The following is a 13332-nucleotide window of genomic DNA, read 5'->3' as shown; positions in this document are numbered from 1 at the left end:
ACTAGTCCTCAGACCTTTAGATCTATTCTTTTTCAAAAGAAGAGTTTTAAAGTTATCGTCATTAAGTATCTATTTTTTGAGTTCTCAGGCTGAAGAAAAATATATTATTTTGCTTATTTCTGATGTTATTATAATATGTATACTACATATATGTGTTTTTATATCTCATACAATAATGTTAGTGTAATTAATTGTTACTTCCTTCTCTTTCCTTATATCATAATGTATTGGTCTTAAGTATCTTTAATTATATGTATTAATTCAATACATCTTGTTTCAATCATACCTTCTACTATCCGCAAATTACTACCACTATCACCGTTCGGTAAACGATCTGTGGGTTAAACAAACGTTGGCGCGGTCATTCTATAGATGGGTGACCGCATAATGGTATTTGAACTGGGCGTCTCCGTGCTTCAGAGGGCACGTAAAAAGTCGGTCCCGGTTGTTGTCGATCAAGATAACAGTCGTTAAGCCACGTCAAAGGCCTTTCGGGCGGCTTGAACAACTTTGACACTAGGTTGACCACTAACCATACGATGAGAGAGAGAGAGAGAGACTACCACTATTTCTAGATAAGTTTAAATAGTAAAGGTATCGTGACATTGAAAATATTCGCAACGCAAAGGCCCGTTGTACATTGTACCCTTAGTATTATGTGTACTAGTCGCGGTATTTTAACAACCTTAAGTTAATATCGTGTGCCAGAAAAAGTAATATTTTATTTGATTCCGTAGGTACGTATAGTTTTAGTATTCAATTACTGTGTAATAACTATAAGATTGGGACAAATTTCTTCTTCAACAAATTGGTTGTCAAACTCAGATTCTTAGTCAAAACAGCCGGAGGTTCGTTTCTTACTTAATATTATTCATCCCTATCATTATTAAGAAACAACTCTTTACTTCAAGAAATGATCATAAAATCAAAACAAAAAAAAGGCCTAAAGTAACTATAGTAAAGACAAATAATAGCCTTCTTATATCAGAATTCTGGTTTCCTAAAAGCTTATAATAATATAGTAGAACATCAGCATCATTAATTTGGTTTCGTTTCACGAACATAACGTCATTAGTATCAGATGATGGCATTATCAAGAATTGGGTTCTTGTGACACACTGTACTAAATGTTGGCGAACTTGTTGGACAATATTTGTAGGAAGTCCTTTAAAGCCAAACATTTAGGATAGCCAGAATAGTGAGCAACATATAAATTTGAATAGTGTGGTAGGTATACTTTGCATTTCAACATTTATATTGCTGCTTCACTCCTGTTAGCCATGGCGTGATGATGGCCATGGCGTGGCATTATAAAGCCTGTATTTTATTAAAATTTAAAGGTATTCGTCAAAAAATGAATATTTTTTTGATGAACCATTAGTCGTTCAAACAAACAAATATACTCTTTTATATTTACTGTAAAATATTGGTAGTAAATACGTTAAGAATAAACTAAACGTAGAAAATAACGCTATAGCTTATAATAAATTTTGTTTTTATTCCATCGTTTGATATCATGATTCTCTCGACATATGCATAATCTGTTTCTTCACATCGCTGTGGGAATTATAAGCCGATTTGTGATAGCGTCGTACGGATTACAATCCTATCGAGTGCGTAAGCTGTTTGTAGTTTTATTGGTGTAAATATAGCGAGGAATTTATGTTTCACTAGGTTTAGCTGCTTCTAGTACGTACGTTTAAGGTTTCTTTTAAGTAGATATTCACAAAAAATAAACTATTTTATTTAGTAACTTTTACTTTTTCTAAAACAGCGATAGCATAGTATTAAGTACAGATAATAATCGTTTCTGATCTAAGTTATCAAGGGTTCAAACTTAGGACCACTCATTTTGTTGTAACAAATGTCTCTCTCTCTCTCTCTCTCTCTCTCTCTCTCTCTCTCTCTCTCTCTCTCTCTCTCTCTCTCTCTCTCTCTCTCTCTCTCTCTCTCTCTCTCTCTCTCTCTCTCTCTCTCTCTCTCTCTCTCTCTCTCTCTCTCTCTCTCTCTCTCTCTCTCTCTCTCTCTCTCTCTCTCTCTCTCTCTCTCTCTCTCTGACCGATATCACTGATTGTCACAGGAAACCTATAGCGCGTTTCTGTACAGTCGGTACTGTCGAGAATCGAAAGTTTGACATTTAAAATGTACTGCCAAAATAGTTCCTACGACACTCATCAGAGGCACTGATCAGATTTTCATACAAACTCGATGACAAGCCGGTTGTCGGTAGTCGATAGTGGTTGTGAATCGAGCTACTAAACGTCAAACAGAAGAGTTCTTTAAATATTTAATGACAGAATAAAAGTTTCTACCCCATCTATTATAACAAGTCCTAAGAATAATACGCATTAATGATTATTTCTAAAGTTCGCTTGTCTTTTAGACAGTGTGTATCGTCGTTATCAAGGTGATACATCTTTCATACAATTTCTTTGTATGTAATCTTTTCACCCTTTACCATCAATCATTTGCAGTCATCGCGAGAGTATGTCGGTTATTTGAGTATCAAAATATACACTACGTTGAAAAATATAGCTACAGTATAAACAATATGGAAACTACAAGCGTTTTTCATTTAAAAGCTTGAACCGTGTGTATTTACGATCTCACAACTAGAAATGCACTTTTGAACCCCCATCAAGAAAACACTTTTATAATTTAGAATTCAGCATTAATTATATCATCTATACTAATATTATAAAGCTGAAGAGTTTGTTTGTTTGAACGCGCTAATCTCAGAAACTACTGCTTCGAATTGAAAAAATCGTTTTGTGTTGAATAGAGCATTTATCCAGGAAGGCTTTAGGCTATATAACATCACGCTATGAGCATTAAGAGCGGAGTAGCAATGAAAAATTTTAAGAAAATTAAGATTGTCTCTTGTGGAGAAAATGGCATCCACGCCTGTTACTTCTAGAAGTACGTGTAACGTGTGTGTGTTAACCTATCGAAGCATAACATTTTATGATTTAGAACTAAGCGCCAATTATGACATAAATTGGGCAGCGAAGCTTCTGTATATTTAAATAATAATTGTGTATTTGTATATCACATCACGAAGTGATCGATTTTGTCTAAAACTAAATTAAGTTACATTTAACTTCAATACGACATATATCGACTCAAAAGTATTGAATTTTGTACCACATCTAAAAATAACAAACCTAACGAGTAAATTCCACGAACAGCCATCAACCTGAATATCTAATCAGCATAAGCTTCAAAATATAAATAAATAATTATCAAGCCCCAAAACGCCGCACACATTTTCTCCACCATATTACTTTCGTCGATTCCATTCTCTCCCCTCATTGACGACGATCATACACACACACACATACAAACACACACACACACACACATACACACACTCACAAATACATGTGTACACAGAAACACACACACATACACACACTTATAAATATACACACTCACAAATAATATATCAGGTCGTGGAAAAAGTCTTTTCGCATTATAGTATGTAATAGTATGAACTTAAAAAATATAATAAAAGCTTGATATTTGGGTACCACACGAGCTCACTGAAAGAAACCAAATGAACCGCGTACTCATTTGTGATTCTTAAAGCCAAATAGATTTTATTACAAGTTCATACATACTATAATGCGAAAAGACTTTTTCCTCGACCTAATAATATGTATGTACACACAGACACATACACACACAAATATGTGTGTGTACAAACACAAAAACACACATGTATACCGCCAATTACCTCCACGCATCGCGTTCTGTTGTAATTACGTCACTCATTAGCGGAGACAATCCGGATATAACTGGATATTAAGGGGGAAATTCACTGATGAGTTAAGGTACTGGTTTACGCGAAAACATAATTATATGTAGAAATTAAAATTACAGGTAATTTATCACAGACGTGTTTCTATCCGCCATTGTCTGTGTGTTAAAATTTGCATAAGTTAAAAGTATAATATTTGATAATCCAGTTTGTAAGCTCTCTGTGTGCCAAATTTATATATTTGTCGCAGTAAGATAGATAAAGCCGTAACATATGTAGTTATATCCCTAGGGATATAATTATATACCGTAATATAGTTATAAAGAAGAAGTTTTGGGCAAACCGACATGGGTAGGTTAGGTTAGAAGGCTGAGGTGGGAGCGAGCGAAGCGAAGCTCCCACCTCAGCCTTCGTGGTTATTTTTTTCTAAACCACCCAGAAGGAGGAGCCCCGCGAAGCGGGGCTCCGGCGACATCTTCAAACTCTCATTATAACTATGTTACGGCATATAATTATATCCCTAGGGATATAACTATGTTACGGCTTTATCTATCTTACTGCGACATCTTCATAAACAAACAAACATTAACACATATTTTAAAAAAATCTGTATTTACGATATTAGTATAGATTATAAAATGTACTACGTTTGTCTACTAGTCTAACAACGACGACTAGTCGGAAGGTAAGGACTGACCCTATAAATGAGTTAGCCCGAAATTTGTTAACAAGTTCACTGAAATGACTGGATTTTCATCAGGCTTTTACCAAGTAATACGTTATTATAATGTATTTTTAATTATAATCCAAAGTCTTTTTTATATATTTTATTTCACAGTTGACGAATTAGGATAACGCGACCGAACAATTAAATGACAACAAATTTATAAAAAATCTAAACATTTGGGTATAAAAAGCATGAAATAATGCTTTTATGTATGTTAAAATACTATCCGATACTTTTACTTTAGTGGTGTAACTGGGTAACTTTCAAAATATTTGAAAAACGTGCATAATTGTTAATATTTTTGAAAACATGTTAGTTCAATTATCTTTCCAGTGAAACCGCCCCTTAAAACCGCTTGCAGCTGACTAGAAGCGGTGCGTATTGGTACAAACCGGTTTACGTCGGTTTTAGCCGGTTTATACCAGATGGAAATGCGGTAATCCCGTGATAAGCTTTCTGGTTTGAGAGGATCGTGTTAATATTAATATTGAGACGGTTGAATTGATGCTATTAATTAGTATTTAATTAAGGAATTTTAATTACGTTAATGTTATCTCAATAATTTGTAACCAACGAATATTTTTTGACTATTTTTGAGTATTTGTGATAGTTAATTAGTGTTTAGTAGTTAATTAGCCCTTAACCTTCTTTGGCCTCAGCTTATAATATCGTTATTGGTTGCCTAGCAAGGATGTCCTTGCTCTTAGGATTAAATTGTGTACGCGGTGTTCAGGCCTATTTCAGGAAATCTTTGAAAATAAAAAGTATATGAAAATTTGATATTATATTAAAGCTTGAACATAAGCTTAATAGCACAATCAGTATGTTACCAAATATTCTGTCTAAAAATACGCAAATGATTATTAAGTTCCAGTACATTAACAATATAATGTTTAAAAAGTAAAAAATACACTTTTCCAGGCATTACATAAATCATTCAACATTAACAAAAAGCAATTTAAATATTAAATTTTCCAATTTCCACGCCTACAAAATATCACAATTTATATGTTAAAAAGCAGAAACCTTAAAAAAACACTGCATCAGTGCACAAAAGAACTCTAAACCAAATATTCCCCGTTCATTCGCCTTTTCCACGAATATTCTATTGAAGTCACAAAATCTACAAAAGCCCGGTCAGTATTATAATGGCCGCTTCACATTAGTGCCGTGGGTTTAAAGCGAGAATTTACTTCGTGAATTAACCACAGAGAGATCGCCGCTGACTCCAATTTTCAAGGCAAAACTGTGAATTGTTTTTGATGATATTTGGCATATATGTGACGGGCTGCTAGATGTTACATGGTCACCACGGCACAGCCGGTGCGTCTCGAGATCGTGGGTTTGATTCCCACACGGAATCATATTTTTATAGAGTCTGGTTGTAATTTGTGTTGATCATTGCTCGTGTGTTTGTATAAGTGAAAACGACATAAGTGCAATTTTGAGTGCCGGAGAAAAAAATAATTAAAAAAAGTTTATGACACGGAGTAAAATACTTTTAAAAATAATCATCCCTTAAACCTCTAAAATAGTGATCAACACGTGCAGAGCTGTACGGGTCAGCAAGTTCTTGATAATATTATTATAACGACCCGAGTATAAAAAGTAGAGTGCAAAATTTCCCGAAGCTATATCGCGTATCGGGAAATTTTACACGAAAATCTGATCAACACCTCTAGCGGGCTCTCATGAAATTATTTTGGCAGTACATTTTAAACGTCGAACTGGAGAGAATGGCGCTACTGATAGCTCGAACTTACCTACATTCATGTTTTTACCTCGCGAACATTCTCTAATGTGTAACTGCCATAGTATGATATAGCGCAGGCATTTAAATTGTACAAATATATTTTGTAGCCGAGCTCAAAGGTTAAACTTCAGATTTAATGCGCCCCAATTTTACATTTTCTGAACTAAAACCACTGGAATACTAAACGAGATAGATAATAAGTTTATTAAATTATTTATTTGTTACTACAATCTGTTTCTGTTGAAAAGTTAAATGGAAATTATTTCGAGAACTAAAGCGTATTAATTAGTTTATTTCCGGCTAAATGGTCATCTGTATATTTTTTTGTGGAAGTAGTCAGTTTTGTGAGTCAAATACTATTATAATTTGCTTACAATTTACTAACTTACTATTGGTTCAAATAACGTACGTAAGTACTTTTAGTCTTTTCTAATTTGTATTAGAATTTTTCTCAGCAACAGTGCATTGTGCAGAGTATGGTAACGTGCCCGGTATATGGCAATAGGCTCGCCCCCCACTACATGGTACTAACAGTTAATGGAAAAACGTGGGTTTATTTTATACACTTCTGCTTATAATTTAGGGTGTAACCGGGAGGAACTCGATATGTATAATATGGTCACCCATCCACAGAACAACCTCGGCAAGCATGGCTTAACCACAGAGATCGGTCCGAGTGGCTGTCGTTAACTAAGCCACAAGCTCCTCCTAGCTAGCTGCTTAAATAAGGTTCTTTATAATTTATTATCCAGAAATATCAATAAAAAAAATCGAGGACGCTCCTTCCCATCAACATTTTTCAGTTTCCCGACACTTGTTCTACTTTAAACGAATACAAAGAGCATTGTGTGTTATCTGTGCTGTCGATTCATTGTGTTCGCTACGTGTGGACTGATGACGTCATAATGTACAATACACGACGGCGTGCGTGAATGAGTGCTCGTCACATCTTAAGACACGGATAGGTTCGGATGAATGGGTTTTTGCGAAGTATAATAGCGTTTCTTTATGCCTCTACATACTCCCATGGGAAGACTTATGGTTCTATGTACATACTAGCTGACCCGGCAAACGTTGTTTTGCCATAAAAATTAAAAAAAAAGTGTCACTTAGGGGCATGAGAAATAGATGTCGGCCGATTCTCAGACCTACTCAATATGCTCACAAAGTTTCATAAGAATCGGTCAAGCCGTTTCGGAGGAGTACGGTAACGAAAACTGTGACGCGAGAATTTTATATATTAGATGTAATGGGTGACGTTACAAATAGATGTGGAAATGCGAAATAAAAATTTTAAATAGGTAGAACATTTAGCTAGTTGTGGGATAGGCTTTCTTTTCTTTGTGATTTTGTCAGTTGCATTCGTCGATCAAGGATACGATGCAAGTCAGCATCGCTCTACAACAGGGGCTCCAAACCTTTTCTTAGTCGGGGACCACTTTTATATTATTCTTGTTAGCAGGGACCACCATGTAAGTATAGTAAAAATAAAGTGTAATAATCATCCTGAAGGGATCATCCTGTTGGGAACCACTGCTCTACAGTGTTCAATGATGCATTATGTTTATTCGAACGCTTGACTAAGACTGGCATCAGCTTAAGAGGAAATAAAGCATAAGTTAGACCAAAGCAGAACTTGACTTGACTGTCGACTATGAAGAAGATGAAGGGAATGGGGAGAATAAGAACTAAATTCTCAGATAGCATAAGAGTCGTGGCAGATCCAAGAGATAGCACCAGTTTGATAATGTCTGACCTAAAAATCTGTCAGCGAGATAGAGTTTTATTATTTTACTACCTTTGATTATCACATTTTATTGAATTTTTGAACAATTAACACAAAACTAGGTATGTTTCTACATCCTAAATGTCTAAAAAATATGTAAAACCTAAACAATAACGTATCCTCATCAAAATAGAGTGCTAACAAAATTTAAATGTATAAATAATTTCCATAATCAAATTCAGACAATGAAGCTCCATTTGAAACGTCAAATGTTCATAAAAAATTAACATTCACAACACGAAAACGCAATAAATAACTTTCTTGCAGCAAGAAACTCAACGATTACAACACTTATACAAGAAAGCCGCCATTTAAATAATCGAAAGAAATTAATTTGAAAAGTAGAGAGATTGAAAAGTTGCGACTACCGGCTTTTACGATTTGCAAGACTTTGAATATTAATGAGGGAGTTAATTCTTGAAAGTGTAGCATTTTCTTGCTTATTTTGTATCTGTATTTAGTATTTATTTAATGTTAGTCTTCTGATGTTAGCTTAATGTTATTGGATTAATCTACATTTCTGTATCTACAAATATCTTCCATCAGATCTATTTCAGATGAAAATATGTTTCTAAGATTTTTTATGGATTTTCTAGTACGATAACAATATATGGGGTTTTGGTATGTTAAGAATACCCGTGCAAAATCTGTCAATAAAAAGGTTCAGTGCGGTAATCCGTTAAAATTATTTTTTTAATATTTATTTGCATTTTATTCGAATCCATGACATTTCATATTATGCAAGAACGTTTGCCACAAATTAGTTAAAAAAATCCTACATACATAAAATCCCACATTTTTGCCATAGGGGTAGGCAGAGCCGAAAGAACGCCATTTGGTACATATAAAAAAAATTAACCATAAAATATATTGTCAGTCGAATAAGGAGTTATTAATTATAGAATTACATCGTTGTTAGTCCAATCTTGCAAAAGTTGAAATAGAAAAAGAAATAATGTAACATGCACAATATAATAATTTACGTAAAAGTTCAAAGGCTAAGCTCTAAACCAGTAGTTTTTATATACATAGCTAGTTCCGCAGTACTAATCCACAGAGCATATAACAGGTACATTGTACACCTTGTTAATTATCTACCAAACAAACAACACTTTACAATATTTACTTTAACTAGAGTGCAAGCTTTTATGTTCGTTATTAAGACGTAAGCGGCTAGAACATTCGCGTACGGATAGTGTCGACTTTAATTGCTTACGACTATTGTTACCATATTTTCAAATTATTCTTTAGCGTATAGTAGATGCGTTTGTGTTGAATATGAATTAAATAATTCTACATATCTCTGATTTTTCTAAAAATCTTTGCCGTTAAGTAACGAAACTTTTGCTTTATTGTATATATGTTACTGTAAAAGCCCGAACTGTGGTAAATCCTCAGATTTTCCGGTAAAACCTAAGATTTATCAATTCTCAACGGTAAAAGTCCGAACAAGCTAGAGTTTAAAAACTATGTTACGGTACAAAAAAAAATATTTAAGCAACCACTTCGTTTTTAAGAAGAAGACAAAACCATTGATCGTGTGGATCATTACAATTATTGCCTGTTAATTAGCAAAACACATTAATAAGTAGTAATTGACTGCCTCCATGGCGCAGTGGTTTAGGTCGCCCCACCGATACCACTGCAACGGGAGGTCGTGGGTTCGATTCCCACAAGGAGCAATTATTTGTGCGATCCACAAATAATTGCTTCGGGTCTGGTTGTGCTTAGTGTCCGTTGTTTGTATGTTTGTAAAAGTCCCCGCGACACAAGAGCAATTCTTAGTGCGGGAGTTGTCTTTTAAAAAAAAAAAGAAAAAGAAAGTAGTATTTTTAAAAAGTATAAAGCTACCAACGCGGTACTTATCCCCAAGTAATACATGTAAATACTAATCTTTGTCTAAATAAATATTTGTCACAACACTAAAAACATACATTTCAAATGACAACATCATCATAAGCTTGGACTCAACACAATATTAATTACCACGTTGTACGCTGGGGAAGTAATTAATGCTTTAATAATATTTTTGCTTCGTTCTACTTTAATTCTCAGTAATATATATGAGAAAACTTAATTAGAACTAGATTATGTTGCTGTTTATCTTCTGTCCTGTTTTAATACTTGGAGAGAGAAAAGGATGCAACATTTTTGAGAATTGTGTAGTACTGAATTCGAAGAATATAGTGCTTTTAAAAGATTACTTGTGAAAAGCTGCTTAGATGTTTTTTTAACTGGAAATATATTGTATGTGTTGTGTGTGCGTTTCTGAACCGGTAGTAGTTTTAAAACATTTGCGCAAGTAGTTTTTTCTTGCTTAATAGTTTATGAGATAGAGACGTGTTAAATGAGTAAAGGTTTGCTACAACCTTTTTAATATCCTGAGTCAAATTTCCATGTACACAAATACTTAGATCACTTATGGATATTTGAATAATATTTTGTCTTCTTTATAGCTAATGCTAGGTATACATAATGTGTGTTGCAAAGTCCCTCAATTTATTTGCAGTACCGCAATAGAGGAGCTCGTGGCTTAGTTAACAACAGCCGCGCAGATCGATCTCTGAGGTTAAGCAATGCTTGCCGAGGTTGTTCTGTGGATGGGTGACCATCTTATACATATCGAGTTTCTCCGTGTTTCGGAAGGCACGTTAAATTGTGGGTCCCGGCTGTCATTTTCGAAGATCTTTGACAGTCGTTAACAGTAGTCAGAAGCTTGAAAGTCTGACAACCAGTCTTACCGAAGGGTATCGTGTTATAACCCAGATATTGGGTTGTGGAGGTCAGATAGGCAGTCGCTCCACGTAAAACAATGGTATCCAGCTGCATCCGGTGAGACTGGAAGCCGACTCCAACATAGTTTGGAACAAAGGCTAAGCCAATATATATACCGCAATTCTCTACCACTATCGATTTACGACTACTGACAACCGGCTAGCTATCGAAAAATTTTGTATGACAATCGGTTTAGCGCTTCAAGCGGGCGTCGTAGAAACTATTTTTGCAGCAAATGTCAAATGTCCAACTATTTCCACTGAAATGGACGCGCCTTGATTTTCAATAATCATAAGATACTTACAAATAAATATTAAGATTCAGACTCAATTTTGTTATATTCCTTAGCTTTTCCCTCGAACATATTTGATTGCACGTTGGATGAATTATAGTCAACTAGACTATGACGTAATTTTGTAGAAACTCTAACTTCACCTTAATAATAAACTTAACCCATCAATGTCCCACTGCTGGGCAAAGGTCTCCTCACATAATGAGAGGTTAGGCCTTGAGCCTTACTACAATTCTGCAAATCACATCCGAATTTATAGCAGTTATAAAATTGAATATTTGCTCGGTATGTCAGTAGGTTCGGCTCAACGAATAATTATATCTCGGGTAAGTGCGCCTACGTGATGCCGTGGACGTGCCAAGATGGGAAGGATCGTTTGAATGGGAGAGTCACTTGCTTTAACAACTTGGACAATGGACAAAGGCCTTTGGACTTTTGTTGGTGCTTCCTTTAGAAAGTTGAGTGCGAATTAAGCTACTTTAAGACTTGATGTTGATAATTTTATGTTTAGTAAAGTAACACAATTACTGCATTATAATGAGTGTGTTAACAGTTTTTGAATGCAAGTTGATCTTTTATAGCTTATATTAGAATACCTATTATTCAATATTAGTCCAGAGCTTAGAATACTGTACCTGTTATATGGCAATAGGCTAGTCCCTATTACATGGAAAAAACATAGGTTTAGTAAACAAACGTAGGTGAATTACATACATATCTGCCTACTTGCATAAACCTTTGGGTATAATAAACCTGATATTATGTGTATGTTATAATTGAAGTAATGGCAGTATGATCAACAGTGTTTAGTTTTTTAACAAAATCATTAACTTGCTAGAAAAGTGCATACATTATCTTTACCATATCTGACATAAACAAAACATATACTTGAAAACTATGCAACCTGCACAATACCTACGAGACATGTTATATGCATTAATTGAAAACAAAACGCAGCACACTTACAACTTCCAACAATCCATCCAACCGACACACCCAACAACTCGTCCAACCAAGATTTCCAACATCTTGCCAAAATACTTTATCCTTCTAAACACATCTCGGCCTCAGTTATTATCATCACGTGCCGCTGACGGCAGATTTTTCCCTTCGCCTGAGATATTGATAATTCACCCTGACCCAAAGACAATTGAGTTGAGCCTGTATGTAATTGAATCGATTTATGGACAAATATTTATTTTTGGAGGTATTTCTGCTGGGGTTTCTGTATGATGAATACGGATGAATATTGATTTTGTTGTTCGAGTATTTTTAGGAACATGTCTGATGTAAGTACTAAATATTTAAGAGCCTATCAGAAGAATGTTTAAATTAATACTTGTGACGTAATAGGTCACTACAATACGGAATGTGAATTCTACAAAAATATTTTTATATATAACTAGCTGACATCGTGCCGCCAAACAGTTGACTCTTGAATTATATTTTTATTTTTAATTGTTTGAAATTGTTTTCTCCTCAAAAACCATTCTTTTATTTCAAAGAATGTTATAAAAAAAGAATTAAAAAAATCGGTTCGGTTGTTGTCGAGAATTGCGTCAAATACTCGATGGTTACAACTGTAGAGCATGAATAGTGCTACACGTTAGTCACACTTGTACCGTATGACGCGCAAGCCCAGGTGAAATGTAAAGTCGCATAAAGTTTCTCAAAATATACGTTTAAAAAAGAAAATTTATTTGTAAGCAATCAGAATGCAGCTTAAATCCAGATCTGTCACATTACGTAATTGCCAGTATATTTCAAAATTGAATCGTCTGCCCAAAAAGCTGAATCCACAAAACTATTTAAGAGTTCTCACTCGAAATCGTTATTAGAAAAATTATATTAAAACGTAGCAAATTTGGTTTGAGAATTTCAAATTGGTGAAAAGTTTATTGCAAAAATGTGTGGCCGACTGTGAGAGAAAAGAAAAAGTATTTTAATAATTTGGACCTTCGATGTTATGAACGTAATTTGAAAGTATTGACCGGTGAGAGACTGAAGAACAATTTCAGGTCAAGTTAAGGGACCTTACCCCAATCACGTGATGGATTTTTGCTTAAAATCGTAGTTATACCAACTTCGAAAAGAAGAACGTATTGTGATCGATTAATTGTTTTATTTTAGTGTAGATGGCAATTGAATAATCGAGTTATATGGACCTTAACTACTGTTTTGTAAGGTTTTTATACATCTTTATATACTTTTATAATTACAACAAGGTCTGGGCAGTGAT

At 34.5% G+C, this 13332-nt stretch overlaps 1 protein-coding gene across 1 annotated transcript in view; it reads right to left on the bottom strand.

Moving 5' to 3' along the window:
• Nucleotides 1-13332, bottom strand: part of nolo (ADAMTS-like no long nerve cord) — a 219752-nt gene that overhangs the window by 117948 nt on the left and 88472 nt on the right. The window lies entirely within an intron of this gene.

Source organism: Anticarsia gemmatalis, chromosome 23 (genome assembly GCF_050436995.1).
Source record: "Anticarsia gemmatalis isolate Benzon Research Colony breed Stoneville strain chromosome 23, ilAntGemm2 primary, whole genome shotgun sequence".
Taxonomy (NCBI): domain Eukaryota; kingdom Metazoa; phylum Arthropoda; class Insecta; order Lepidoptera; family Erebidae; genus Anticarsia; species Anticarsia gemmatalis.
This window is presented reverse-complemented; position numbering and strand designations above follow the sequence as displayed.